General features: G+C 43.2%; 1 protein-coding gene across 3 annotated transcripts in view; it reads left to right on the plus strand.

The window, feature by feature from the left end:
* The first annotated feature begins 324 nt into the window (after window positions 1-324).
* Window positions 325-25,951, plus strand: part of ARID5B (AT-rich interaction domain 5B) — a 137,288-nt gene continuing 111,661 nt past the window's right edge. The window contains exons 1-8 of one of the 3 annotated variants that reach the window (XM_085553999.1): window positions 325-390; window positions 3,983-4,052; window positions 5,777-5,829; window positions 6,829-6,922; window positions 7,971-8,065; window positions 16,001-16,103; window positions 21,342-21,491; window positions 23,346-23,477. The gene's annotated coding sequence lies outside the window, so the exon portion shown is untranslated. Of the gene's footprint in view, window positions 391-3,982; window positions 4,129-5,776; window positions 5,830-6,828; window positions 6,923-7,970; window positions 8,066-16,000; window positions 16,104-21,341; window positions 21,492-23,345; window positions 23,478-25,951 lie in introns of those variants that run through there. The other 2 variants (XM_032445602.2, XM_085554001.1) reach the window with 2 other exon arrangements.

Consider the following 25,951-nt stretch of genomic DNA (forward strand, 5'->3'; position numbering starts at 1 on the left):
GGAAGGCTGTGGGAATGGGGCACCCTCAGAGTGAGGGACCCTGTCATTTCCTTCTATTGATCAGTGCTTCAGAAACTTGTGGAGCCAAAGCATGCATCCAGTCCAAACTGGTTTGAATCAAGTGACATTTTCTCCACTTGTCTGCCTAGTCTTTTTCTGAACCCAGTAGTACTCCTGGCCACCATACTATTCCATAGCAGCAGGTTCCATAATTTAATGTTTGCATTGAGTCACATGAGCCTTAATGGACTCAGGATGCTTGAGATTACTTGTCCCAGAGGCTGTCCAGTTCCTCAGTCTTATCTGTCCCTTGTCTGTGTGCAGGTGGTGAGGGAAGTGAGCCACAAATTTGCTGATGCTTTGTGAATCCAAGGAGACGCCAATATCCAGGTAAGAGTAAGCGTGCATTGCTCTCTGCCAGGATGAGCCTAAATTTCTGCCCTGGTACTTTTTGCATATCTTCATGTGCCATACCTAACCCAGATTATAATCTTCCTGAGCAGAGATGCGTCATTCAGTCTTTATCTGTGTGTGAATAGATACATGTGGCCCTACCTGAACAGTGAAATACAGAGAGAGGAAAAACCACTGTGTTTGGTCTGTCAGGCAGTCCTTGGATATGTTGCTACCCTAATCATCAAAGTCACAAGTTCCCTTGGAGCATATAAGTCATGAATTACCATGCAGCTCCAAGGGGAAAATTTTGCCCTTTGATTGTTTTCCAAAGAAATGTTCTCAATTTCTTTTCTGCCAAATTCACATTACAGATCATACTAGCAAATTTTCCCAAGCCTTATTGACCTCCTCCCTCCTTCACAGTAGTAAAAGAAATTTCACTCATCACAGAGAGATATTGAAGATTGCTAAATTTTGCTGATTTAGGAACTGAGTGCATGAAACAAGCAGACAAAAATGTAGATATTGCCTTGCAGAATGCTCCTAGCTCTGCTGGTAAGAGAAGTAGAGCTTGTGATGTTTCTGATGTTTCACAGTAGGTTAGTAACTCACCTACTAAGGTGTTATTAAATAGGAGGTCTGGGACATTGCTTTATCTCAAGGCCAGAACTGTTCCTACTGCACTGGGATTTGAGGAGGTCTTTTTGATGTTGTTGTTTTTTCCCCTCTTCCCTTCTATGAGTAAATCTGTGCTTGGTTTTACCAAATCAACATGAAAGTGATGCGTACTGTGCTGAGTTGAGCTGTGTCTTTTATTTGGATTGGAGTTGAGTTCTTGGTGTTCACTGCTCCTAAATCATTTGTAAGCAGCTGAGCGTGTCTGCCAAGTCTTTAGTCTGAGTAAGGATTTGGGGTTTGTTTTCTGAATGAGCAAGGTAATGCAAAGCAAGCTGTACCATACGCCCTTACATCACATTCACAGTCATGTGTAATTGCCACGTGACAATTTTGACACTAGCACAATTTTTCACTTTGTATAAAAGCAGGGTTCAGTTTTTGTGTTATTTTTACTTTGAGATCATTCCACTTTTTTTTTTTTTTCTTCTTCTTCTTCTTCTTCTTCTTTGAGACGTCACATTTCAATTTAACAAATTGCCAGTTCAGGCAGCTCCAGTGCCCCAGAAGTCATTTCCAATGATGTACTGTAAAAGCAGGACTTGACGACATTTCTTGACTACATTTCAAAGACCTACCTTTGGAATACAGGACTGCAGACAAGACTTTAGTTCTGCAGAGTGATACTCATTTGCCACCAAATACTTCTGCTTTTTTTTTTTTTTTCTTCTACCCCAATTTTTTGTGGTGCTGCCTGCACCCTCACTGTGTGGGACAGGCACGGGTGCTTCCACATGGCGGTGAACTCTCACATCCACAGGGGGATTTCTCTGTGTAAATACAGCAGTTTGAGCATGAGGCCATCGGTCTCAAAGCAGGAATGTGGATCTGTTTGCAGATCCTTGTGCTGTGCTCCTATCGGGTTAGACATGTATGTGTTTTACATTATTGAGAAACACTGTGATTTAGATGGATGCACATTACTCCTCAGCTCTCTGTCAACAATCAAAAATAAGCTTTTGAATTTATTAGTTCGTTGTCTTACACCTATCTTAAATCATTATCATATAATAAGAACTCTCTATGGTGCACTGTCAATAAAACCTAATATTGAGAAGATTACTGATCATCTAGTGCAAATGGAGAGCACTGTAAATGATTTAGAGAATACGTGTCAAACGTTAAAGCTATCTAATACCTCCTAAAGTAGGTTGATACTCATAAATCTAAGATAAACGACCTGTAAAACCACTTAAGAAGAAATAATACGCATTTAATCAGGCTCCCAAAGAAAAGGCTAGGTAGAAGAGAAATTCATAACTCAGTTCTAATTCAGTACATTGTTGATAGGAAATGCAAACCCACATTTGATAAGTAATTTTGGTTACCTAAAACTATAATTGTAATAGTACTAAATTATGATCTCATTGAAGAAAAAGAAAAGACCAAAGGGCATCTCTTTTATGGTTTAGTGAGCTCTCATTTTTCCAGATTCAGCACTGTGTCTATCAGATGGAGATAAAGGAGGTATTCATTAGAATTACCGTTTTGCTGGATCACAGACGGGGCGGTGTGCTGGATTGGTTTCTCTTGGTTTGGCTGTTCCTGCTCACAGGTAGCAGAAAGGAGAGGCTCGTTTAACACTTGTTCCTGGGAGGAGTGAGGTTTTTATTAGGGACAGGCTGCTTACAATGATCATGGAACAAACTCCATGTTGTTGCATAGCTGAATTGTAACATATATAAACTTGGTATAGAGATTTCAGTGTATTTTCTGCACTTGAATCTTGAAAAAAAAATCTTTCCCTTTCTACTTTTTTTTTTTTCCTTCAGATCCCTGTGAAAGGTGAATAAATGTAGGTAGTGGAAAAATTAGGTCATGATTTTCATTTCCAGAGTCCTGATACTTCAGTTCTCAGGCAGAAAAACTTCTATTTTGTTCAGTAGGTTTTTAAGTCCACTTGTTAATTCTTGTTCATCTTCTTGGCTTTATGACTGCTCAGAGCTCAGCATCACTGCCAGCATTTATTAGACTTTGACGCAGAGTTTTTCTTGAAGCAATTGCAATAGTATATTTAGCCATGGAGAAATCTTTTCAAAGAGAAGTGTGCTGTGACTCATGTGACTCTGCTGTTGCTCTGTTGACCCGAGCAGACTTACTCATCGTTTACATAGTGGCAGACAAGATTAGATCCTGGCTTGATGCCTTATTTTCTCTGATCCAGTAAATGTGCAACTTGAAAATGCCTTTTACTCCAATTCTCCTTTTTTTTTCTTTCTTTTTTTTTTTTTTTCTCTCCCTCTTTTTTTCTTATTATTGGATAAAATAGATTTGCAACTTCTTTTTCCGTATGAAAAATAAGGACACACATACTACTTGGATTGAAATTAGTGAATGAAATGCTAATGTGTCTGATCCATTTATAACTCATACTGCAAAAATAACCAGGGGATAATGTGGTTGGAGCCAAACTGTGTTACTACCTGCTTTATTCTTGGTTGCTCTCTCAGAGGGGTAAACATACTCGGAGCCATTGCTATGTGGTGGCTGTAGTCACGCCATGTTGTACAGTGGTGTTTGAAATGGTTGTTTCTGTAATAGGAATGCAACCTTGGTAGTAAATTTCTGTTAGCTGTGAATTTTTGAGATATTGAAGTCTGTCTGAAAGAAAGCTTGTTGATTTACTTTCTGCTTTCCCTTCAGCTGGTATAAAGCTACAGTCGTTTCACTAAAATACCAGCTAAACTGAGCATACGTTCAAGAAAGAACATTTCAGAAATCTGTCAGTATTGAGAACGTTTCCCTTCCATTTCCTGAGAAAACCAGGGAATAATTGGTTTTGCTACTCTGAGGCAGGGCAGCTGTTGCGTGTATAAGTTGTGTGTGAGCTGTGTGTGCCGTGTTAGTTATTAGCTGAAAAAAATCAGAGGCAGCACCTGGACTGACTGTACCTGGTGTTTGGTTGTTACAGGATCACGGTGTCTGGCTGTCAGCTGGGAGCAGGGAGCATTCACACATGAACAAGTCTTCCTTGGAGAACTGTAAGCTGGAGCTTTCATCAGATACACGGTTTATGAAGGGGACAGTTGCTTGGAGATGGTCCAGCTTTATTTTGATGTCAGTGCTTTTAAAAGTCAATGATTTAGGTTGTTTATTTTTTAAACAAACACTGAGGGATGATAGAAGATGATGCCTGGTAACTATTATTTTGTGGTAGTCAACAAGATGAGGATAGCTCATACCGACTGGCAATGGAAGGCCTTTGGAATTTGATTAGGTATCAAAAGTTTGCATTGTAGAAGCTCAGTGGGCAGCTAAACGAGCAAACAGGACTGAAGGGCACATCTGTGACTTATGTTGGCTGTAGAACCTCCATTGAGAGTGGCCCCAGAAGGGCTGTCGTTGGCTGAGGACCTGCCCCCCTCCTCACCTGGGTTAAAAATGGGAGAGACCCTTGTTCCTCACTTTATAAGCACTCAAATCACTCACACGCACGCATGCCTCTGTTATAATTAAATTAAAATCTCACTAATTTGGAGGCATACCTATCGCGTTCTCTTCTAGGAAGAAGCCATTATTTCTTCTTTTATTCTCTTTCACTTGAAACCCAAGCTATCAATGGCTTTCAAAGAAAAAGGAGTTTTTCTTTAGAAAAAAAAAGTCTATTCAAATTATTCATGATTTATATCAAGAAGGGACCTTTCCTCTTTCAACTAGCAAAAGAAGAGGGAGTTTGATCTTCCTCAAAATCATTTGAGAATCTTGTACATTTCTTTCCAGAGCGAAAACTTTCTTACAAAGCTTTGGATATTCAGCAGAATAATGACTATTACATAATTGAAGCTCGATACAATACCGTGGGGCTAATAAATGGTCTCCTGGTTCTATAGAAAATGTAACAAATCATAATAGCACTTATTGGGACTAGGCCAGGCACAAATGACAAAGCTGCTTTTGAAAGTGAGTTCTGGCCAGAAATACTCTTGGACCAAATTCATTCTCTTGACTGTCAGGGGTACATTTACTCCCTTTAATTTTCAGCCCAGATTTTATGTTGATCCTGCAACACTGAATAAAATCAAGCCCAACAGAGCTGCTACTGCAGCTGCTCCAGATGTAAACGCTAAGAAGGGCATTTAGGACAAGCCTGTTTCCCTGAATGTGTCATTTTGAAATTATTCAGATTATATGAAAAATGGCTTGATATTTCCTTGTTGTTCCTTTCTAATGAAAGAAAAGGATGCTACGCTATTAAGTGGTTTATTAATGTTTCTGATCACAGTTCTTCTGCTTAGAAAATAATTGTTCTATTGTGTGCTGTGAAGCTGCCTGTAAATAACTGGCAATGGCGTGTGCTGCTTTGTGTGCTCCATGGAGAAAATATCAAATTCTATTGATTAATCAAAAAGAACTTTCTCCGATGGAAGGAAACCTTTACAAACTTGATTAAAAATATTGAATCAACCATGAACAATCAAAGTTCATAATCTGAACTTCTGCTCTACTTTCTTGCTTAACCTGGCTGCTGTGTAAACCTTCAAAAAGCTCACAGAGCAGAACATGAGATGAATTCTATAACAAAGAACAACAACAGAACAGTGTATTCCAAAACCTCTGCCTTGATTGTCTCTTCTGTACTGTTGGAGCTCTTTTTATTGGAGTCACTCAATGTTTCCACTGGAGAGGCTGGTAACAAGAATCAAGCCTCAGACTTTTTTTCAAATAGTAATCCAGAAGCATCCTCACATCCTCTTTCTTTTTGCAGAGAGTTTTCCCCCTGTTCTGACTGGAGCTAAGAGGAAAACAGAACTCAAACAGGTGGGAATACCAGATCTTTATCTTGTTATCAACACAGAAATCATGGACTGTATTTGAAATATTATGTGTAAAGCCATTGTTCTATTCAAAGTGAGATTCGAGTGGAAGTTAGTGAAGAAAGTGTTTGTACTGAGCAGCAGGAAAAATGTAGTGTTATGTTTCCAGGTATTTTGATGGAAAGAAAAAAACAGAAGGGAAGAATAATGAAAAATATATAGACGAAGGGTGAACAAGAGGAACTGAAAACTGATTGTGGTGCAGTAACCCAGTGTCAAGTCAGAGCCTGGGAAAGCATCTCTCCCAGGAAGCCACAGCAGAAAATGTGGGGATTCACTAGGCATCCTCTGCACTTTTGTTTTGCAGTGCCTTTCTGTGTTGTCCCCTCCCTGTCCATGATCTAAGCTGAGGTAGCAGCACAGAGATGATGGCCATGTGTCTGTCAGCACACAGCCTGATCTCCCATGGGGATTCTCGTAGCTGTGTTAGACAAGGAGATGGAGTGGGCAAGGTGGGGGGACCCAGCAGAGGCTGTAAGAAGGGAGCAGTTAGTAAATTCTTTAGAGTAGTACCCCTAACCCAGTCAGAAGAGAAAAAACAGTGAAAGATGTGTAGGTGTCTGCCAGTAAAGCAGTAAAGCAGTCTCCAGTTGAGTCCTCCTTTGTTCTGGAAATAAAATGTATTCTTGGGAGTTGAGACATTTGCAGCAAAGACCCTGCTCAGACCCCAGCCAGAGTAATGCAGAAGCTCCATAACTGATTTGTTGATTGGATTGGAAGAGAACATATTATTTAGAAAGCAGCCTTCCTACATGCTGTCCATCCCATCGTATGGAGCACTGCTTATCCTAAATACTCTGTTCTGGTAAGTCAACACATTAAAAAGAAGAAAAGATGCTTTATTAAGAAACAAACAAACAAACAAAAAACACTTTAGTAAAGTGACAGATGAATGTTGTGACAGATTAATACAAACTTTAAAGCCTGAACATTATCTTCCAAGGGAGAAAAGCTTCTAAATACAAATTCAAAACAACAACAAATGGCAGAGAAGAATCTCTGACAACGCCTTGCACAGAATCATTTATTAGGCCCCTGTAAGTGATCATTTACATGTAACTTGCATTTCATCTAGTATTCAGCTCTTTCCTTTTATCTTCTGGCTCCATGTGTTTGTGGGGTTTGTGGTCCCTCATCCTGCCTCATCTCCCTGCCTGTACTGAGACAACAGTACGGACTCTTGGGGTTGAAACACAGGGGAGCAGTTCGTAGGACGCAGCATTTTCTGGGGTGCACAGAAATACTGGCTTTGTTACACTGCATGACTGTAACTTTTTCAGACATTAGCAGTGGCATCTGGACTAAATACATACACTATTTACCTATGCTGCTGTTACTAGAGCACCTAAGCAAAGTAATTCAGAATTAGTCCCACAAATCTATAGCATCACTGAAGTTATTGCACTGTAAATTCAGCTTCACATCCTGAATTTCTGCTGAGATATTGCACACCTGAGGTATAAAACCATCTCTTGTCCCGCTCCGAGGAGTGACCTGCTCAGGGAAGTTGGCCTGGCTTGAAGGTCATTGAGAATGGTCTCTCATGAGAATGTGGCTTGTTGCTTCTCCAGGCTGTGCTGATACCTCCTGACACATAGGGGCTGTGGGCAGAGGTATAGCACAAGCTTTGGAGATTTCCAAAAATGTAAGTGCTTCCTTCTGCATGTATCCCCCCATGGTGTGTGCCCAGCTGCCCTGCCAGTCTGTACCTCTGATTTCAGTGAGTGACAAGCAAAGGCATTTCAAATTGAAAGGAGGTATTTAAATACTGTCAAGAACAGCAGATAAAATGACCTCAAACAATTTCACATAAAGTCCTTTGTTATTTTCAAAGCACTTTCCCAGCTTGACACCTTTGCTTTTTCATATCCAATATAAAATTCAAAATGTTTTATTCCAATGCAGTCCATGAATATATAATATAAATATATCAAACCTCACACTGCCTTTTTTGTGCTGCTGCTTTGAAAAAGGACCTGAAGTAAACTCAGCATAAAGATCAAGAAAATTATTGAGACAATCCTACTTCTCAAACTTTTGTTCCCCTTTGTCTTGCTCTTGTTGAGAACAACTTCTCTCCAGCAGGTGTGCGTACAGGAGTAAGGAGCTGCCTGGATCCAGAGGGCTGTGAGGACTGCAGCACAGAGCTACCTGTGGATACGTTTGCTGAGCCATTTCAGGTATCACTAGCATTGGGTAGACAGACAGACTGACTTTCCATTACCTCCCCTAAAATCCTATGCTGCCGTCATCTGTGCTGCTCCTTCCCATGGCTACTGTCTTTTACACGCGCTGTTGCTGCCATACAGCAGTTCTTGCCAACTCCTTGCCAAGGCAGAGGTTGCCCTTACACAACCTCCCAAGGAGCAGTTCCTGCTCCACTTTCCTTTGGTCCTTCCAGACTCTGTATTGCTTCACTGCAACCCTCAAACCCACTTCATCCATTCTTTTTGCTGTTGCTTACGCTGTTAATGTTACTGAAGAGCTTCGATCCACAGTCCTGCTGCCCTCCTGCCTGGTGAATGTGGCATCCTGTGCCACTCGCTATTTTACAAGGCTTCTTCTCAGTGCGTAGAAATAGCGCAATGATTTCTATGCTGTCCATAACTCGGCACAAGTCGATCCTGTTTGTCAGGGGCAGGGGGGAGAGCTGAACTGAACAAAAGCAGTCCCACCTCTCAGAAGAACATCTGAGCTTGAACAGTATGGAACAACCAGTAAGGGAGGCAGCAGCTGGCAATGCCTTGTGGTTTTCTTGACACCACTTCTCTGGGATACAGCTAAGTAGAAATGGCTGTAATGGTAATAGACCTAGAAGGCTGGTATCTAATTTCTGCTTTCTTTTCTGCTAATTGCAGTGATTAAATGACTTTGAAATTACCTCAGAGTAACTGAGTACAGGTTTGGGGCCTGTGTGTACACAGAAATTGAAGTAAATCAGTTTGGAGATGTTTGGAATAGGCATAGCTGGCAGCATGTGGTGGAGCGCATAGTTGGATGAATTTGCATCTTATTGAGTGTGTAAGAAAAAGTCTTAAGTTGTGACTGGGAGAAGTCAAGCCAGGAACAATAAGCTTGTCTGGAGAATTCTGGTATTAGAAACTAAAGTATATGGAACCCTGTCCAAGGTAAATATTGACGTGACTCAAGATGAACTAGTAAAACATCTAATGAAGCTGAAAATAAGGCATCTGGGATAGATGTTTATTGTTAAGAATGAAACGTTTGAGCAAAAGTAGCATAGTGATGGTGGAGGTTATTCATAGGGAAGTCAAGCTGGGGAAACAGCATCTTCTGAAAGAAACTGACTCCAGTTATTTGTGAAACATGGAAAAAATTAGAATTGTAACAGAGCTAAAAATGTCAGTGAACAGCAAACGGTCATTATAGACTTTCAGAGTGGATTTTGGAGACTGAATCATACCAAGGGACAAATTACTCAGGTGTCCAGAATAACTCTATTGACTTTGACGGATTTCTCTGTGTTTGCCTTTGTGTAATTGAGAGTTTACTCCCTTATGCCATATGAGGACTGAATATTAAGAGACTTTGAGAAAAAAATACTGACTTTCATTCATTCCAGTGTCATTCTTTTGATGATAGAGAATAAGTCACATTAACTTCTTGAGGCATTTCAGGAACATATTAGGAGCTTTTCCCTTTTGTGAAGTGGGAAAAAGCCTTGCACGATGCTGGGAAAATAATCAGAAAAGCTCCATTAAACTGGAAATGGGAATAAATTGTGCTGCTGTAGAGAAGTCTTACTCACATGTAAGTCTACGGTGTTATCGGAATGCTCTCTTGTAAAATGCACTGAGCCAGGTTGTGGTGAGCCAACATTACCTTCATGTGTTTACTCATGGCAGAGATACTGAGGAAGAGATACCAGAAATTGAAACTGTTTGCTTAGGAGTGTTCTGTAACCCAGCTTTATTCTACCTCAGCAATGGAAGGCTAATGCATCAGCGCTGATAACATAGAAAAGATACATTTGATCTGTTCACGTGCAGCATGCCTATAGTTGTAGTGGTACTGATACGTTATATGTATACAGCAATTCAGTAAGCTGTCCGGTGATTATGAACATGCAGCTGTTGTCTCTAAGGTGGCTTAGAACTGCAATACATAGACACCATATATCCTGCCCAAAGGCACAGGATCGTGGGGCAGGAGGCAGGACAGGAGGAGCAGCAGGAGATGCCCAGGGAAGGCGGTGATAAGGAGAGCTGCTGTAGCAGCAATTGTAGCAGGTGGCTCTGCTCCACCTCTCAACACCTTTATGCTAGGAAGAGGCATGTGCTGTGTTCTCTTTTTCCTCCGAATCATCTTTTGGAAAGCTGAGGTCCAAAACAAATTAAGACTTCAGACCTCAGCTTCTTGGACTAGATTTAGAAAATCTACAGACAACCCATCCACTTCCTTCATCTCCTGTTTATTGATAAGGTTTCCTTTGGCTAGTCTTGCTTTTGTGGCTGTGATCAAATCACAATTACCGGTAGATTTTATTACTAACATAAACAAATAGCAAGTTATGTTGTTATTCTCCTGAGCTTCAAAGCTGAAGCTGGGCTTAGCATCAGTAGAATCTACCGGTACTGAAGTGCAATTGAAATACAAAGGGGATGTTGGTAATACGAAACATATGTTGCTTATGTAGAGCACCAGTTAAATGCTCTCTGCAGAGTACCTCAGTATGTTGAACAACCAGCAACCTCAGACAAAATTACACTAGAATCTCAAGTGCTTTGAGATTCTACACGACAGAGCAGTGACATCCAAAGGGTGTTTCTTCCCATCACTGCGTGCACCAGAGGGGGATGTTGAGACAAGTGGCAGATATGTGCAGGACTGTTGGCTTTGCTCTCTGAAACTGATGTTCAGCAAAGGTCTACTCCAGGCATAGCAAGAAGGATTTTATTGAGATAAACATAGTTTAAAAGCAAATAAAGGCCTTTTTGGGTTTTTTGTTTTTGTTTTTGTTTTTTTTTTTTGTTATTTCCCCCCATCATTTTATAGGTCTTTTTGCTCATTGCTGATGAGCTCACTATCAGAAACACAGAGCTGCTGTCTAAAAGATGTGTACCAAACCAGATACGTGCAATGCCTTAGTAGTGGTAGAATGAGATTTTTCACTCTGATTCTTCCCCTTTAAAAGCCAGCCAATATAATTGTTTTGTCATTATAACATTTGGCGTTATTCCCATATGTACAGATTGCAACATCTGCAAGTTTTAAAAATTAATATAAAGCTCCATAATTGTGCAAGCCTTCCTCATTTTAATGGTCCTCAACAAGTAAGTTTGCTTTGATGCAAACCAAGATGTTACCAGGTGATATGACGCCCTGCTTGGACCAAGCAACCGGTGAGTGGGGCCGGTGTGCTCATGTCCATGTAGCTGTTATTGTCACTGCAGCACGTGCTCTGGAAGTAGAGAGGCTGTAGTGCAAAGTTCTGCTCCCCAGCACCTGAGCTGGAAGCTCTCATGCAGAAGTTTTTGGTACTGGAGAGCATCAGCGTAACTGGTGTTAAGGCAAACAAGAACAAAAGGTCTGGCCATACAAAGATACTACAAAAGTAATCACTGCTGGTGTGTTCCAAGGAGGAAATCGGTGATCTTGTGTTCTCTTTTTTCTTGAATTCCTGTATTTCTAAGCTTGGCTTCATTTTCTTTCATTTGAGAGGTTTGAAAAGAACCCCATCTGTGGATCTGTACTTGACTTTGCATGAATCTTGCTGAAACACACAGAAGGACCCAGTAAATGTGGATGCAGAGGTGTGGCAAACATGGCTCAGCATTTCCAGGCTTATCGAAACAATGGTTCCTTGCTTGTTTTTCTAAACAAAGGCAAAGTAAAAAAAAAAGCTGTGAGCAGTGCCATCAAACCTTGCTACCATCAAAACATGCTGTCACCAAGCATCCGGCAAGCAGTTTGAGAAATGTTTCTGCCTTTCCTACTTGCTTATAAAGCCTTTCTGGCTGCAGCATACTTAAGAAAAAGGGAAGCAGAAGAAAATTCAGGCCCTACATGTCACGTGTTGAGTAATGGAGGACTGGAGCAGCAAGAGACAGGTGCTTTTCCAAGCAGAATGAAAGATGTGAGCAGCTGATTCATGGTGAAGCAGAATGCTTTCAGCTGGGAAGGTTTACTGTAGCTAAACCTCCTGCCATCCCTCTCACTGATAGCTCAGATGAATCAGCATCTTGCTATTTTTATCTTAGCTGTACCAATAGAGTTTGTAATATTGTTCTGTCAGAGCTATTTATACATCATCACATGCCTGACTACTCCAGGCTGTGCTTTTTTTTCCCAGTCTTAGATGATGTCATTGTGAAGTAGGCATTTATATTGAACAAAAGCTTTCTTCAGAATAGCAACAACTAAACCTTATGGCAGAGTACAACACTAGGAGCCATTGAAATATACTGGGATAAGCTCCCCAGTTTAAGGCAACCCTGAGATGAGGCTTTGGTGCTTCCTGGGGATGGGCTTGTGGGGAAGTCCTGCAGCTCTCAGTGCCCACCTGGCCTTTGAAACAGAGGGGTGTTGGGAGCGGAGTGCTCTGGAGCTTGGGAGTGCTCTGCGGGAGGACTTACTAAGGGTGTCGTTATTCATGGGGGGAAGAAAGGAAAGCAAGCTCCTCCGAGAAGATTTCCTACTGAAGCTATTCCTCATCTTTTCAGTTATTCACAAACAGGGAAAGAGTTCCTCATCTCTCTTCTCCTGCTTGAAGATGCACATCCACCTTAAGCATTTTTGCCCTCTGGTGAGATTTTCACAAGGGGTCAGTGCAGGCTTGGCCTGCTCTGAAGCTTACAGCCTTGCTATATGTTTCCTTCGGAAGCTTTTTTTCCCCCACTTTTAGATGATGTCATCATGAAGCAGGCATTGTAAGAAGCAGTGGAAGATCTACAAATGATTTGCAAAGGAAGAATTTGACATCCTTAGTTGGTTGCCTTTTTGTTTGCAGTGTTCCAGTGAGCCTGAAATTGTTTACTCTGTCCCTATCCCCTAGTTCATCAAATGCATTTCCAGCTGTTTGTTATCATTCCAGAAGGCCAGCAACATGTCAACATCAACAGCTGTGTTCTTCTGATCTGCTACTTGTATCTGAGCTCTGACTTGTAACAGCTGAATCAGTGCAGCTCAGGCGAAACGTACATTGCCTTTTCCTAGAAGTTGTTCCCCAAGAGCTCTGTATGTCCTCCAGCCAAGCCACGACAAACATATCACTGGGTCACAGTTGGAGGCAAAGGAAACAAAGTGTTACCTCCCCCCCACCCCCCATTTGTGGTATGATGATGCTAACGAGGCAATTTATTTCAGAACTATTGACTGGTCAAGCACAATTGCCACTACCCCTGAGATGGAGCCGGAGCAATATTACACTGTGGTTATCGGCCCTCCTTGATTTGCAAACCTCATTGGAAAACAGAAGCTCAGACCCAATGGTGGAAAGCCAAGGCCTACTGTCAGCAAGGCTGGGTTGTTCTCAGAGTGCCGTCACAGACTGTCCTTGTGTTCCACAAGCACACAGGGACTGGCCTCTCCCAGTCAGGAGAGCTCTGGGAAAAGCAGCTAAGTGACCTCTGCACCACGAGCAGTGGACACTGCTAGGTTGGGAATGGTCCTTCCAAGTACTCAGGTGCTTTAAGCTCCTTAACAGTTCCTTTCCACGGTCTCCTTCCAAAGTCTGTCTCTGCAGAAAACACATCGGCATCTGATAAAGGCTCAAAACAGAAACAGGATGGTATAAATAGAAATTAAGTAAATTAGGAAGAGGTGCCAAAGCAGTGAAGCTCTAATGATAGCAGTGGCTGTATGTGCACGTGCGATGCAGCTTCCAGCACTCACCAGTGCCAGGCTGCCAGGCAGTATTCTTAGAAACATATGCATCTGCTGTGTCACTGGCACTGCTCAGCCTTGGACAGGCTTCTGCACCTTCTTGCAGGCTCTTCAGGAAGCTTTGGTTCATGCAGAGTTTGTGCCAGAGCTCACACGATGCCCAGCCAGGCCTGCAGCATCCTCACTGTGCCCAGGTACAGCTGGTCAGCACAGACAGCGATTCCCCTCCAGCCAGATCTTGTGGAAATTGGGGTCTACCTCCGTTCTTAGTTCAGCCAGAATACTGTATGTTTTGTTTCTCTCCTGAACCAGACAAAGCTTAGGCCAAATTCCCAGCTGGTAAAAATCAACATGAGTAAGGTGAAGTAATTTGTACCACCTGATGGTCTTTGTTAGAGCCAAAGCTGGAGAAACAGAGCACGGCATTTGCTGCTTATTCATTATTGATGCCGTTTTTCCATAAGGCCATTGATCATAAGTGAACAGGAGATAAATGGGTGAGAGCCATTCCCTGTAAGCAGCATAACAGTGGTGGGCTCCAGGTTGAGAACCTTCCTGAAATGGTAGGTGGTTTTATGCTGGCTCTGCCCAGATAGCCCTGAGCCTCTTGCTCTGGCTCCAGCTCTCTCTTTACCTGGGAAAACAGCCTGCAGCCAGCAAGGGAGCAGCTTTGCCCTGGAGCCATGCTGGAAATCACTCATTCTGCCCTCTGTGAGTCTAGTTTTTCCACTTCCAGTTCTCCTCATCTTGCAAATTAGGACCTGCTTAGCTTGAGAATGATCAACATTTTAGAAGATCTTTGACACAAGAAAAGGCTAAGGTTCAGTAGGCATAGTGGTGATGGGTTGATGGTTGGACTAGATGATCTTAGAGGTCTTTTCCTACCTTAATGATTCTATGATATGGAGTCAGGGGAAGGGGAATGAACCAACATGTTGCTACTGGACTGTTAAGCTTACACATATATTTTGGCACCTGTACTTTAGAGGGAGGAAATCTATAGAGGGAGATTTAGTGGGTCTTTGTGTGATGCTGCCCTGCTTGTGTCTATGCTGATTCTGTTCATAGAATCATAGAATGGTTTGGGTTGGAAGGGACCTTTAAGATCATCTAGTTTCAATCCCCTGCTATAGGCAGGGGCACCTCCCACTAGATTACCTCATCCTGAATGTTTGTTGCTTTCTGCTCTGTGCTGATGCCCCTCCTTGTCCTTGTGGGTACATGACAGAGGAACTCTGAGGCAAGGGAGAGAAAATATCTGCTCTTCTCTGAAGAGCTGTTGCTCTCCTGAAATACAGGGCAGCAGCCAAGTATGAGCACAGCAAAAACAAATATCTTACTTGATACCACAAAACATGATGAAACTCTGGAGCAGTGTTTTAGGGAAAGATCATTTCTCCAGTTAAACCAACCAATGCACTCCAAAAAGATGTGGGCAAGCTTTTAGGCACGTGGTGCTGTGTAATCAAATGGGCCCCCTGAATGAATGGGCCTAGGGTAAGGGAAGCAAAAGTAAAAGCAGCCATCTGTCAGCACGCTAATTGGGAGCCTCAGGTCTCAACCACTAAATGTTTCTGCACAAAACAGAGATAACAGTAGAAATCCCTGGGAATGGGCACAGCTCAGTGCAATGGGACTGACTGCGTATGCTCCCCTAACATGCTTCTGTGGCAGATGAGGTGCTGCTGTGTGCACCAGCAGGTATTTCTTTCATAAGAACCACTGTCTTCTTGTAGCCTGGCAGCAGAAACTGTACCTGTGTCAGGAAAGAGACTTGGGACAGATTCACATTGGCTGCATCTGCTGCCTTTGCAGGAGAGCCTAGATGCAAAGCCTGCAGTAGGGATGAGGCAGCTGAACTGGAGCTGCTGGAGTTGTGAAGATGGGATGCTCACATTACTCGAGGTGTTACCTCTACAAGTGGTACCTGAACATTATAAATATCTGTGTAACATGCATAATGGTTGATTTCGTAGTCACCCCACACATTGGAAACATCATTAATGCAGTGCTGTTGACAGGAGTTAGTCCAAATTAAAGGCAGGAAATTCCAAGTTACTGTTCTTATGGAAACTGTGACTACTGAATTATATGGGCTTGTTAAGGAACTAAAGATAACCCCATTCAGAATAGATAAAAACATTATGTATGTGCAAGGAAGCTGAATTACAATTGTAGTGAGAGCAATAAGTCTGAATATCTTGACTGTTGTGTGCAATAAATGGGAGTTCCACTATGCTGTTATATTAATTTGGCACTTTTTTATTTAGGGACAAATCTTGACATTCTTCACCTTAAAACTCCACTGGCACTCGTGAAGAGTTTGAAATCCGGAAGGATCTAGACGTGGAGCTGCGTGCTTGGTTCATACAGGTAGGATGAACTTGATTTTTGTCATGGTCTATTGGCAGACATTCCTATAGAATGCATTGTGAGTTTTCTTCAGATTGAACAGGAGCAGGCTGTACAACTTAGAAGTGTCAGCACTGGGATTCATTTATTGCCAGTCATAGTTTATTTTTCTGGGACAAAAACCACGGCAGGATTCTGGAATATAAAAGCATTCTGGCAATGTCCATGGCACAACCTCAAGGGCCGAATATCTTTTCCCACCACAGCATGTGCATGCTCACAGCTAGGTGCTCACGGGCTGTGAACAGCTTCCCTGCAGCTCTTGGGATGCCCACTGGAATGAAAGCCCCCAGCGTATCTCGCTGCCATCAGCTGTGCTGCACCATTGCAGCTCCCATGCAGTTGGGCTGGTGGAGAATCTAGCGGGGGGGTTCTTTGGCCTGAGGAGAGCATCCCCAGATGGTTTCGCTTTTACATTCCTTTGGAGACCACTGGAAAACCCAGTGAGGTTTGATGTCTGCTACTCCTGCCCAATGTCTATCCCAAATGAACATCCTAGCAGCTGCTAACCCTGCTTGATGCAGACCTGATGTCAGGATGCTGTTTTTCAAATAGTTACTGAAGAACCATCAGCTGAAATACAATTTTATCAGGTGTTCTTACTCTTAATCTGGAGGATCAGTTGCTCAGTTGGGCTTCTGCTCTGGGTTAGGCCTCAGCTCTGGCAGAAGATGGTGGTTGGATTTTCAATGGTGGCTACAGAAGTTTTTCTGCAATTTTATTGCAACACCGCTTCTTTACCACTAGTTCTGCTCTTCCAAGACAGTAACCATTCCAAGTTTTGTTGCCATAATGTTACATGCGTGGAAGTTGAGACATTTTGCTTCTGCTTGGTTTTAATCAGGCTCACTTGAAATGTCATATTTAAATGAGCAAGACTCGAGTAAATCTCATCCGTAGGCTGTCAGCAGTCGCTGAGCACAGAGCTTGGCACAAGGCACCTGGGACTACCTGAGATCCCTAATTGCCACCCATAAATATCAAAATATCAGCATGCTCACAGAAGGTGGATGCAAAGGACAGAAAGTAGTTTTACTCTGTGCTGTAGCATGATTCATGCTTTTAAGATCAAGATTAAAAGTCCCTGTTAGATTCCAAACTATGATTTTATTTTCATTTACATCAAAGGATTTAAGAGCCTTCAAAAGGCAGCGTTTTAAAAATAACTTAAAACATACCGTCTGGCAACACGAGCCTCGCTCAGCACAGAAGCAGCCAGGCTCTCCTCATATAAATCAAATAAGTGAAAAATCAGAATTAAAGAGATACCTTGTCCTGAATTTAACTCTGACAGCTTCTATCGTATAGTTTAAGGAAAAAGACTTCATGAAGCACGTGCCCTTGCAGCCAGGACGCAGCCCTGGTGATAAGCCCAATGTATCAGTGAAACTGTGCTCCATGAACGCCTGTGCAAAGGTTGAGAGCCCTGATTTGAATTTTTGGGCTTGTTTGTGTTTCAAAAGCAAAGCCACTGAACTGCATCTTGAAAAACACACTCCAGCGCAGGCTTCCTCCAAACACAGCCAAGGTTTGATCAAAAGGTTCTCAGGTCTGCAGCCCTTCTGACAAACCTGATGAATGTTTGCGCTTGCAAAGTAAACCCCAAACCAAGGCAATTTGCATGGGCTCGCCGTGGAGATTTCTTTTTTCCAGCTCTTGCCAAAATCCCATCTCTGCCCTGGGACTGGGCTTTGGCGGCCGGCATTCTACTATTTGTATTGATATACCTGCCAGCAGGCACAAAAAACAAATACCTACACCCAGACAAAGTATCTGCCTGTGTTTGTAAAGCCCCAAATAAGAAGCCACGTTGTGTTTCGGTTTGATGGCAATGCCCGTCTGTATGGCTCAGGCCACACAGTGTTTGCCTGTCCAAAACACTGAGATAATCCCTTCTGCATGGAGAAATATGTTTTAATTACAGAGCAATAAATACGGTGCCTCTTTTTGCTGGGTGCGTTTTCTATCAGCGGACAAAAGCTGACATTCGTTTTGCTGATAGCCTGATGTTCCCCCACTGTCGCTGCCGAATTTCCCTTGCCCAAGGAAATTGAAAGGATCAGAGCACATCTGATGTTCCATTAATTTAAAGCGGCTGCCAGGACTTGCATATTGTAGCAGCTTTAAAGTGATTGAATTTGGATTATTTCAAACTCTGCAAAGTCCTGCCTCGCCCGGCTGAGGCATATCGAGTGACAACATAAAATATGAGCCCGGCTGAGGGATAGCTGTGAGCACACACGTCCTCCCTGCACACGCAGCCCTGCAACAGGCAGATTGGAGGTGATGGAACATGCAGCACTGGGACAGTTGCGGTCACTCTGCGGCAGCACTGCAGCGAGGTGGGGACACCTGGTGTACAGCACCGAGGGGACACGGGCCGGGGCTGTGCCAGGTGCAGTGCCTTTGGGACCGGAGGCCACGCAGTGCCGTGCGTACCTTGAGAAGGGAGTATGGGAGCTCAGCTCCAAAGGAAACGTCGGGGCTGCCAAGGCCCGATTAGTCATAAACCCACAGCATTATCGCCATCCATCACTGCCCTGCTTTCAATGACCATGCAGAAGGAGAGCCTTCTAAGTGTTGGGGTGGCTGCAGCTGTCAGAGCTGTGGGGCACCCAAATGCAGGACAGCGCTCGGTGTGCCTTGGTCGAACCCTGCCCAAAAAACCCGAAAAATCATCTGAATGAATCACAAAACATATGTTATGTTTTGCTGTAAAAGCCATGGAGTTTGTGCAGCGCTCCATTATGGGGACTGCTCGGCTTTTCATGCATTCCTAAATTACCATGTAATCTAAAACCTTGTTTTCAGCTGCTCTATATTGGAAAGTCCCTCGCAATAATCAAGATGATTACAGACTGGTGCGGAGAACAAAACGTGTTTGTGTTATTGCAAACACAAATGCAGTTTATCACAAATTTTACCTTTTCGAGGGAAAAATAAAGATAATAATAAACTCTTTTTCCCTTGCTGGAAATATTTTAAGCGTGGAATTAATTTTGGCTGCTCCACAACTTAAAAGCACATGGATACTCGGTGTAAAAATATGCTCCTTTCCTGTAGGGACTTGACTCTAATTGGTGTGCCAAAACTATCTCACAGAGATTTCATTGTCTTATCTACTTACATCATCTTAATGCGATTTTATTTTACTTTGTCAAAGTCATATTAATGTAAATGTGTTCTTGATAGCAAACAGAGTTCTTTTTTATGCTAAACGGGATTCAGCTGCCTCCAATAAAACAGCTTGCAATCCATTAGGCTATAACTGTAATATAGTTATTTTGTTTCCCAAATAAAGACCGTGTCAGAAAGCCGTATGAGGATTTTTGTCTTGTTTTTCCACAATAATTGCTTGGGTGGGGTCACATTCTGATCTTTAAATGAATGGTATCGCTTGGAACAAACACTTCATATATCTTTTATCTTCCCCTCGCAATACAGTTCTGAGTTTTCTTTGAAAATGCAAAGCTACTTTTCCAGATAAGTCATCAAAATGTTTCCAAAGTATTTTAACTGCCAGATTAACTATATCTTGAATACAAAGATAGATGGCTTACATTCTTTATGCAGAAATCCTGCCAATGCATAGCAACTAGCTACAAATTAATTTCTTTTGCAACAGAGAAGGAAAGAAAAAAAAAAACTGCTTTGCTATGCAAAGCTCAAAAAGGTAAATAGATATTTAAAAAGAAAATAAGGTTACTCATTCTGAAAGGGTAATCTGTAAGCAAAGAACAGAGGATTAAACATACACTTGCTCTCTTTACAGAGTCTGTGTTCCAGCCTTCTCTTAATGTATTCAGCTAATTAAGGATTGCAGTGACCTTGTGGCAGATTTTGAAATCTAGGATATTTTTTTATTTTATTTTATTTTTTTAATGCTGCCTCCCCCACGGAGCTGAATACAATCTGGTTCGGGTCAAAGTCTGTTTATGTCAGCAATGTTCGTACTACACAACTAAAATGTTTTAATGCATTTATCAACTGGAAAATATTGCAAACATTTCATTTCCTTTGATACAGACACAAAAAACCCTCTGCCTTCATTGCAAATTCTTGTTCGTATGAATCACTCTGAGTAATATTTGCTTTAACTTTCGTGTGGTTCTACAAACAGCCTTTATATGGCTGGACTTCAAAGCTGGTAGAAATAAAGGTTAGAAATGTGATAGGAGCAATCTATTATTAGGCATGAAACATTAAACCACTTTTAGTTATAAGCCTTAAAACCTGAATAATCTGGGTTTGTAACTTGCTGCATATTTATTGTGCTTGCAGTTACTTCGGTCGTGCAGCGTGGAGGGGCTGTTTTCAACAGAAATATTTTCCATAGGAGTACGAACCACAATTGGGTTTAATTTTTCCTAATATTTAATTTAGAGAAACTGCAGTATTATAACAGACTTCTCAGATGTCAGGGCTGAAATAGCCTGCTCGCTGTTTCTTGCAGTGTAAAATTAATCTCTTGCAGCACGCTGACCCGAAAGGCAGGTTTTAGGAAAATAGGCACGGGGTGGGGGGAGGGGGATGGGAAGAAAGATAAAATCTCGTTCTTCAAATAGCAGGGAGGAAAAACATAACACAGAGGAATGTCACAGCCTGCCACTGACATCAAATGACAAAAAAATGACTCAAATGCATGTGTGTGTGAAAAGTTGCTTTGGCCAAGAAAAAAAAGCCAACAACCCCACACCGATGAGCTTTCTCTGTGGCTGCCTACCCAGCAGGAATGTTAATTGTTAAAATCCGTGCCATGGCGTTTCTTGTAAGCAAAAGTTGTGGCTGATGCACATCGTGTTTGCCTCTTCCCTCCCCTTTGTATATTTGCAGCACGAGGAATGTAGTGCTGCTCTGAAAGGAGTCAGATGGCGCGGGCAGATCTCTATAGGTTTAGGGAACTTAAAGTGCTCAGCTCATAGGAGCGGGCAGGAACAAAACTCCACATTGGTAACATTTTGTTCTTGATTGCGTTTGTGTACTAATACAGTAGATTAAAAATAAGTCCGGCAGTCAAAAACGCAGAACAGTTCAAGCCAAACAGGTCAGCCAGAAATAAACTATCATTTGAAATCCAGAATGCAAACTCCTCGTGAGCCTGGGAAAACACAGGGGCCTGGGCCTGGCCTTGCCAGAGCCAGTGGGAATTCTACCATCAGTAACATGAGCACCATTCCTTTTCTCTGTTGGTTTCTTCAGGTCCCGCAGTGCTTGTTGCAGCACCCGCTGCTGTTGGAGGTGCCCCGTGCAGTGGTAGTGGGGCATTCCCACAGCCTGGAAACCAGCCGCAGCTCTCGTCACCACCAGCATCTCAGCCATGTGAGAAACAGGCCCAAGACATCAGGCAAAGTGAGTGCTAGACATTAAGTGTGTGCGTGGGGAAGGCTCCCGCACTTTCCCATCAAGACCATGGGTTTTTGAAGGATTTGGTGCCCTCCTTCACAGCTGTTTGTGGGGTGGTCCATGGGGGAAGCAAGGGAAAGAGCCCGGGGCGTCACCTGTGCTGGGAGCAAAGGAGGGGTCCCTGCACTTGTAGAGCAATGGACCAGGACCCCCACGGTAACAGCCTCTGGAGGGACCACGCCAGTTACTCGTTGTGCAATGGTGCACTCAAAGGCCATTAGCTATTTATGTTTTGGTTGGTGACAGGGCCGGGCCACACCTACCTATCTCATTTGTGTAAAAAAAGCATCAACAGCACTGTAGACTCCACCTTTCCTTCTCCCATGCATCTCCAGCGCTCCTGGTCCTGAGCCAGCCTGGTTTAATAGGTTACACTGCAAACACTGGGACTGTGGTACTTTGCAAGGTTGCACATTCACAGGAAGCATATGTGCACAAAGCCGTAACGGTTGCAGACTAAGGAGCAACAGCCCTGGCAAGCAACTGTGAGAGATGTTGATATTGCTGGGGAAGGTGAAAACGTAATTGAAACCGTTTATTTGGGGGGCATGCAGGACTGAACGAGGCAATAGTTTCTGAGCAACAAATATCTGTAATTTGCTTGTCCTGGTCTTATAGACTTTTAATTTGCTCTACAAATTTGGTTAGTTGGAGAACATGTAAACACCAAGAACAGTACGTGGCGATCCATTAAACATTAACTTGCTGTAGACTTTAAAAAAAAAAAAAAAAAAAAATCTGCAAAAAAACTCTCTTCTGTGATATTAAAACCATAAGGGGAGGAGATGCCAGGCTGGTGAATGAAGCCAGCTGACTGCTGAGAAGAGGCTATGATTTGCTCTATAGCTTTGCCGTTTTCCGTAATCTGAGTCACTGAGATATTTTTAGGCACAGTAACAACTTCCATGGTCAAGTAATTTTTCACTTAAATTTTCCTCAAATAATGCTGCCCTCCTGGCCCCGAATTCCTTTATTCAGCAAGGCAACATGCTGCCCTCTGCGCCCCGAGGAAGAAGGGGAGCCATGGAGGGCTCTGATGATTTGGAACACATGGTGGAATGAGATAGATCTCAGCATCAGATTGGCAGGATATTTCCCTTTCTTCAAAGGTCTCCAAACCTAGCAAGCTTTTCTTTGATATCTTTCCAAATGGATTTATCAGCATTGGGGCATACATTTGTTTAGATTGTTCCTGTAGGGTGGGACTTTCAAAGGAGGAAAAGAATGCCAAGTGCCAAATTCTCACCAAGTTCTCCGTAAAGATTTCCTTAGTTTCCTTTGAACATCCTAGCTGTGCTCACCATCGCTCTGTGCATCTCTGCTGGAAAGCTGCCCATGGTACCCTACGCAATGTGGGCATGAGGGATACAGGAAAAATTGTGACATTTGAAAACACAGGAGGAAGAACTGGCTCTAGGAGGAGGAAATGCATGAAAACGTGGAGGTTGGATAGGAAACAAGGAGGGAAGTGGAGACCAAATTCCCTGGGCACATCATGTTTCTTTTTTTATCCTCCCTCCCCTTTTTCTCATGTTTTCTGCTCTCACTGCTTTCCTATTGCATTTTCTGACATTAAGCCCTATGCTATCTTTTAGAACCACCATTGGGGTACTTGTGATGCCATAAAAACAACAACAACAAAAAAGGAATAGAGGCAGAAGATAGCAGGAACTAATTCACTGGGACAGTCGGTTGGTTTCTTTAGTGACCTACAGTATGAGACCAGAGCATCTGGCCACAGAGATGTCCACTGGCTGACAGACACTGCCTGATTCTGCTGTTGTTTTACTTTGATTTCAGTGTCCTTACAGAGCATCTGAGCATGTCCATACTCCTGGCACTTTTGAACATGAAACTGCAGGTGTGCTGCTTCCTCCTTGGAAACACTACCTGAGACCATGGGGTCTTTCCCAGATGTGTCTAAAGTAAGAGGTGAGTGTACGCTGTGTACTGAGAGTATGGACAGAATCTCATCTCCAGAGCAAACTTGAGTCATGCTCTGGGCTTGAGGTGCATTGGTGTGAGGCATAAGTCTAGTCTTCTTCTGGGCTCCTAGAGAGAAAATGATGGTCAGTGTGTTAGGGGGAGGCTGCAAGGAGGTTAGAGGTTTGGCAACTGGCCATCCTGTGTACTTTACATAAAGTGGTATTTAAGACCTCATTTAATTTAATGCACTACCTGAGAAGAAAGAAAATGATGCACAGGGGTCTGCGTGGAAACATCTGGACTAGTAGGTACCAAATAACACATACTGATAGCCAACCAAGGGCTGCCAGAGCTGCTTGTCCTCCTGCTCCGGGGAAAGGGCCTGCTGAGCGCTGCCTGGAATTTTTTATTTTGTGGTTAAGGAGATAGAGAGGTGACTTTGGATACGTTATGGGTGTGTTAATGATGTGTGTGAGCTACAGCAGGATTCATGGGTCCTCTTGTTTGTTCACACACTGAGAAGATCCCTGTTCTTTAATAGCACATTTGCAGTCGTGCACCTTGCTGCCTTTTAAAACAGTAGGTGTCCAGAAATTGCTGAAAGCCATCATGTGTCTTAAATCTGCTTTCTCCTGACTGCCTCTTGGTTTCCAGAGGGAATTTAAGATGTTGATTTTGTCCCCACATCCCCATGGGTTGGTCTTGGCAAATAAAAGTAGTTTCAGGTTGGCCTCATGTGTTGCGCTAAGTAATCCTCAGCACGTCCCTTCTCATCTCACATGGATCCAAGGATTAGACGCTGGCTCCCTGATTCAGAGGGGCTGGGCAGAGACCTGCCTGGTGCTGTTGAGAGAGGGAGGGGAGAGCAGGGATAATGCTGGAGCAGGGGCACAGAGGCCTGAGTCCCTCATGGAGAGCAATGGGGCAAAAGGGGAAGCATGGGGGGAGTTCTGAGAGAGTCCCCAGCTTTTCACCAGAGATGCTGGGCAGGGCCGCACGTGGCCTAGGAGGTCCTCAGAACTTGGCACAGGATTTGTGTTTTGGAACGCGCTTTGTTAGGCACCCCTCAGGTGTAGGATCTTGGAAATGAGTTTCTTCTTGATTTATTGCATTCATCTACCAAGAATAACAGACAGGGACCTTTCTGATGTGTTCTGGAGTTGTACTAAAACATGCAAGTCTGAAAGGCCCTTTGCCATGCACAATCAAATCAGCATTGCAAATCTCTCTGAACATGGCACACTGGCACTGGGCTCCAGATTGCATGTAGCGCATTTGCGGTTTGATGGTCTTCATTCAAAATGTTGGCTGAAGAATTTTTATCTTTAGATTTATTTTTACGGTTTATGGTGGAAAGATTTCAGCTCTGGGCAGTCCTTCCCATGGCTTTTAGCAGCGAACGCTTGCCGTTGTGTTTCACATAATTAAACAGCCAACAATACTTAATGAAGAAATAAATAACATCAATAAAGTAGTAAATAATTATATGCAGGCAAACACCGAAGACATTATCCATCAGGCAACAGCTGTGAGCATTAGTTTTGATTAATCAATAATGTTATACAATAGGAGGAGGAATGCTGGCCAGACCTCTGGGGGAATCACCTACGCTTTTCTGAACAGCGAGCTTTGTTATTTTAAGCAGAACTTTCAGCAGAATCCTTAATTAAATGTAACAGCCAAGAGCTCCTCCATCAGCAATATGCCCTGCTTTTCAAAGCACACCGAGCTTAGGAGTTTAACCAAGACCGAATTGAGGCCTTGCCTGTAGTTGGGAGAGGTCTCCTGATAGGCTTGTGTCAAGGGAGAAGCTCATGGCACCGCTGTGATGAGGGAACATGCCGGAGGAGAGTGCTCACGGCTCAGGCTGAGCTGCCCAGCAGAGGAGCACCTCTACTGCCTGTGAGAATGACTGAGTGCTGCTGCTTCCTAAGGGCAGGGCCTTCCTCCCCTGGGCATGGCTGGCCACTGTGGAGCCCTCATCCCAGGCTGGGTCATTCTGAGAGTGAGCAAGCATTCAGTATTTTCTTTCAAAATGTCAATGGGGTGAAATTTTGCACCCATGCTGCCGCTCCATTGGAGCCAAGAATGGGTGGGCTCCTTCTGAAGTCAGAAGGTCATAGAATCATAAACGCCTGGTTTGTCTTTGGCCAGACCTCCTGCATCACGCTTACAGGGGACATGGATGTCCTTCTGGGCATGTTCCTCCTCCCAAGCCTCCAGCACCGAGCCCATCAGTTCTACAGCACCGCCAGCTCAGCACACAGCACTGAGAGTTTTGCTTAGAGGTTCCAATCCCACCGGTCAGTATGACTGTGATTTCCCCCTCCCACCCTTAAACACATGAAGAGCTTAAAAAAATGCAAAGCTTTCAGAAAGACTGATCAAGGCATTAGATCTCAGCACAGATAACAGGCACAAGATTTTATAGCCCTTAACCCATAAAAAAGAAAAAGAAGGGACAGGAAGGATTTCTGGTG

Source organism: Coturnix japonica, chromosome 8 (assembly GCF_054131305.1).
Source record: "Coturnix japonica strain WE chromosome 8, WE-NBRP24, whole genome shotgun sequence".
In the NCBI taxonomy this organism is placed as follows: domain Eukaryota; kingdom Metazoa; phylum Chordata; class Aves; order Galliformes; family Phasianidae; genus Coturnix; species Coturnix japonica.